The following is a 5,542-nucleotide window of genomic DNA, read 5'->3' as shown; positions in this document are numbered from 1 at the left end:
CCTAGAAATTTCGATTAAGATTTTAAATTTTCGACTATTTTCCCCAGATATTTATCTGCCCTTGCTGGAAAATAATCCCTTGGATACTGATGAGTCACAGGGTGACAAATGAACGTGGGGGCAGGGTGGTTAGCCCTTAGTAAGAAAATATATTTCTTAGTCTTACTAAGAAAATACAACAAACAGCACGCATTCCCTAAACAGTTCCAAGTGTCTTCACACCTCAACATCTACAAAACTAAGCAAAAACTTTTGTTTCTGTGCCTCCCCTCTCCTTTGGCATAGAATCAGTATTTTCAGTTAGAATTCTCAGGAGGTAATGAAGATGTGATACCAAAACAGAGGACACCTGGTGGTGTTGAGATGTTGGTGTATACAAGCAGCAAGCCAATTCATCCCTGCGTGCAGCTGCACCAGCAACAATTAACATAATCCATGCTTTACATTGGAAAAAAAAAAAAAAGTAAAAATTAAGAATTTAAATGTAATCACAGAACCACACAGAAATTCCAGATGAAAATTACTCTTTATAGATTTACAGTGGTTGCAGACACAAGAAGTATCAACTCATAGGAGGCTGCCACTTCCAACAGACTTGTGCTATGGAAGAGTGAGACAGCTTTCCTGCCACTGAAAAATTACCAGACACAAAGTTGTCACTTTTGTTGGAGGAATATCCAGAGAAGCAAGAGCAGAGGAAGAATCAGATGAGTTTATCCTTGGAAAGCAGAATCATCCCGAGTGAGGGATGATTAAAGAGCACTTAAAGAACCCCTGATCCCTACAGAAGTGCACAAGGAAACTGCACCCAAATCCAAACTGGAATCAACCCATGAATTGACAGTCCATAAGATATCTATGTTATGTTGGTACAAATTGTGAACATCAGCATCTTCAGTTAAAAGCAAGATATTCCTGTGAAGATCTGACACCAAAGATTTCTACTATAAGATGGTTTGTGTATGTGTTCAGCTGCATTTACCACTTGGAATCTGGATGCTGAGCACAGTCAGCATCTGTGAGGCCCCTCAAGGGGCCTAAAAACCACAGTGGCAAGGTAGATACAAACCCCACACCTACAGACAAGCTTTCTAAGTTCCATGGGGGCTATTGTAAATATGCATTTTATTACCAGGGGCAAAGAGTGAAAAAAAGGCCCAGGATTTTTTTAATGCACTCTCATGATACGTTCACTGCAGGAAGTATTAGAAGTTGCTGGACTGAAAAAAAAAACAAACCAGGAATAAAAGCAAAACCTGCCTGTATAACACACAGAATGCTGAACATTTCCTTCCACGACTTTATTGCATGGCATCAATCACAGCCAAGAGTCTAAGTGAGAAAATTGTCTAAAAAAACCCAAGCACTTGTATCTTTTGAACCAGCACTGTCAACAGAAGAAATCTTATCATCTGCCTTGCTTGTTCCATCACAAACCTGTGTGATAAAGCACGTTGGTGGCCTGGTTAAAACTAGAGTGGTTTCAAAAAATCCCCAAACAATCCTCAGTTGGTTTTAACCCACATCAATTCCCCAATCTGTTCTTGATATGCAGCCACACAAACACCCACACTGATACAAGTGGCTGGAAGAAAACTGCTCCCTTCAACAGCAGTGCTAGCTGAAAGTGTAAATGAAACTTAAGACCTTCTGGTGTTTGCACATTTTCTTACCCAAGTTAGGAAAGCAAAAGTTAGACTGAAAAACAGATTAGAGGCCAAGTTCAAAATCAGTACAAGATGCAAGATAACTTTACATAAGCTTTCAGATAAGCTCTCTACAGGCTCTCCAAATCTTGCCCCAAATCACCAGCTATTAGTCTCAAAACTAACAATGGTATCAAAAGAAAAAAGCCCACAACATTTAAAAGTCATCAGTAGATACAAGAAAACAAAGATTTAATCTAAAATACACAAAAACCAATTAAGGAAACACAGTAAATAACACAGTTGTAGAAAGTTAGAAAGAAAGGTCTTTGAATTACATTTTAAAAATCCACCTTGGAGGCCTCAAGGAGAGGTTTTGAGATGGAAAGATAAAGATTGAGATGAACAACCCTGCAATACTCTAACAACTTTCTTCCCCAGATTTTCTCTACTACACAAATATCCAAACAACAACAACAAAAAAAGCTCCAGATGTCCCATTAAGAGTTTGTTCCCTTATTTTCAGATATTATCCCACCTTCCTTCTGAAAGATTACCACTCTACTAACTTTCCACAAGCTTTCCACCTTTACTTAATTATTAGAATAAGACCATTCTGGGTCAATACTATCATTCATTGTTAAAGCCTATTTAGTTACCATTTGCTTTTACTTTTATAAAATTAGACTTGCCTGTAGAATGGCAGAGAAGGAACCAATTTTCCAGAACTACAGATGTAGGACTTTGAAGCAAAGCAACATCATAAAGTCAACATAGTGACTTTATAGAAGCCTCACATCCCTTGCCTTTGCTCTGGAGTTACCTCCAGTGTAGTCAAGCTCCTGAATGCAATTTAAAGGCAGGCTGGGATAGGAACTCTTCCTGATTAGCTACTCATTTTCTTTAATAACACCTTACCTCAATTAAATATTTTTATACCTTCTCCTTACTCATACTTCACTCCAGGTAATTCTGATGGTGAAACACTGTTGTCCTACTCTTTTCTGATTCTCTTTTTAATACAATTAATGGTGGAGAATGATGGATCTCTTCTTCAGCTTGCAGGTAAAGAAGGTGAAGAGAGCTTAGAAAATAAATTTGGCCAGTAAGTGAGTGCACATGTTTAAAGTTTTCTCATTAAGCCTTCTAAGTGGTGGGAAGAATAACTAATTGAGAAATACCAGCTATTTATACATCTTTCTTTGTCAGCTAATTTAAATTCCTAAGTAATCAAATTAGATAGTTTACTAATCAGGAAGGAGTTACCATTTATAGCAGAATGTGACAAACACAGTCCTACAATCTAAAGGTGACTATTAAAGGTTTCAGCAAATACACTAAAAACTGGAACATTTAGTAAATCTTCATACCAGTGCTCAAGAATGCACTAAATTAATACAACTGGTTAAGAATACTATATAAAGCCAATACTTAAATGGTATCATCTAATATAATTTGCACCCTAACATTTTAGTCAGGATGACAAATATCAGATGGTCCCACAAAAATGTTTCTTTGGGTGCTAAATTGTACTTTCTAGAATTAGCTTCTCCCCTCAAAAGTAATGCAGAACCCTTTGCTAACCTAGGTAATAGGATTTTGAATGTGAGCTCAACAGATCCACTGCTCCTTATACCATAAGTGCTCCTTGCACCATAAAGTATTTAAATGATAAATATAAATTAATAATTGAGATCAATATAACAATATAAATATCTTATTAATATGATTAACAATTAAAATACTTTTACTAAGGAAAAAAAAAGCTCCATGGTCTGACTTAAAACTAGTTAAATCAGTGCTAAGGCACCACTAGGACTGAAATAATCACAATCTTGGTGGAAAACAAGTCTCCAAACCCCATTCCCAGTCAGACCTTTGCAACTTTGTTATTCAGAAAAGTAAAAACTCAGTTACTTACAAGGGGATTATTTTTAATGTACACACAACATTCCTTTTAGTATCCCAACCTGCAGTTTCTCCCCTGAAAGTGAGTATTTAGAGTGGGACTTCAGAAGGGAAGGTCTGGCTGAGCTGTTTGGTGCAGAAAAGCTCAGAAGAAGGGAGGTCTGCTTCAGTTTGATGATGGCACCCACCTCACATCATTAAAGTTGTCTATTATTTACCAGAAGGATTGTTCTCTTGCCTCAAGTGCTCCCTTCCAATACAGGGAAGCACACACGTGCTAATTTATCATCCCCAAACCAACTGTAGAGGTGGTGATTTGTGTGATGGTGCCTTAATTGTGTGTATACAGCTTGGTTTCCCATAGGAGAGTTACAGCCACTTTTGTGTGTTTATCTTAAGCAGACCTTATGAGTCCAGTGATGTCTAAAGACCCAATCACATTTGCAGTTTAGCTCAAGTATGAAATTTAGCTTGGCGACACCTCAGGCTGGATGAGACCTGCCAGCATTTCCTCAGCACAATATACTGCATAAATAGGGTAATTTGAATGCCATAAAACCAAGGAAGATAAAACGTGGTCTTTGGGAAGACAGATGGAGGGAAGCATAAAATTGTGAGGAAAACAAGACACGCTTCAGCCTCGTTTTTAGACATTTAGTACCCTCTGTGAGCTCACCTCAGTTTGGGACTGGAAAATTAAACCTAAGCCAGGCCCAGCATGAGGAGAGTGTGAGACAATCCTGAGCACAAACACAATGGTTGAACACTGTGGGATTGCTGTTTTCCTGGCATGGGGGAGGTGTGAAGGAGCACGAAGGCGGTGACAGCTCCTGAGGGAAGCCTCGAATCCAAGCAAATACATGGAAAAAAAATTATCGACAAAGGGGCACAGAACTGCGATGACCAAAAAAAATTAACATGAAATGGGGATGTAGAGGAGGGATCGCCCCCAACCCTCAGGGATCTCTCCCCTGACCTGAGGGATTTCTCCCCTGACCTGAGGGATCTCTCCTGCCCTGAGGGATTTCCCCTGCCTTGAGGCATCTCCCCTTCCCTGCGGGATCTCTCCTTCCTCAGTGATCTCTCCCCTCCCCTCAAGGGATCTCTCCCCCTCCCGTCAAGGGATCTCTCCCCCTCCCCTCAAGGGATCTCTCTCCTCCCCTCAGGGATCTCTCCCCCCCCCCTCAGGGATCTCCCTCCTCTCCTCAGGGATCTCTCCCTCTCCTCTCCTCTCCTCTCCTCTCCTCTCCTCTCCTCTCCTCTCCTCTCCTCTCCTCTCCTCTCCTCCCCTCCCCTCCCCTCTCCTCAGGGATCTCTCCCTTCCCTCAGGGATCTCTCTCCTCCCCTCAGGGATCTCTCCCCCCCCTCAGGGATCTCTCTCCTCAGGGATCTCTCCCTTCCCTCAGGGATCTCTCTCCTCCCCTCAGGGATCTCTCCCCCCCCTCAGGGATCTCTCTCCTCAGGGATCTCTCTTCCTCCCCTCAGGGATCTCTCCCCCCCTTCAGGGATCTCTCTCCTCCCCTCAGGGATCTCTCCCCCCCCTCAGGGATCTCTCTCCTCAGGGATCTCTCTTCCTCCCCTCAGGGATCTCTCCCCCCCTTCAGGGATCTCTCTCCTCCCCTCAGGGATCTCTCCCTCCCCTCAGGGATCTCTCTTCCTCCCCTCAGGGATCTCTCCCCCCCTTCAGGGATCTCTCTCCTCCCCTCAGGGATCTCTCCCTCCCCTCAGGGATCTCTCCCCCCCCTCAGGGATCTCTCCCCCCCCTCAGGGATCTCTCTCCTCCCCTCAGGGATCTCTCCCTCCCCTCAGGGATCTCTCCCTCCCCTCAGGGATCTCTCCCTCTCCTCAGGGATCTCTCCCGCCACAGCCTCACGGAGCCTCCGCCGGGCGGCAGGGGGCGCTGTGGGCCGCGCTCCCTCAGGGCTGCAGCCGCTCCTCCCCGCGCCGCCGCTGCCGCCTCAGCCGCTGGGCGGGAAGAGGGGAGCTGC

This window comes from Heliangelus exortis, chromosome 12 (assembly GCF_036169615.1).
Source record: "Heliangelus exortis chromosome 12, bHelExo1.hap1, whole genome shotgun sequence".
Lineage (NCBI taxonomy): Eukaryota > Metazoa > Chordata > Aves > Apodiformes > Trochilidae > Heliangelus > Heliangelus exortis.
This window is presented reverse-complemented; position numbering follows the sequence as displayed.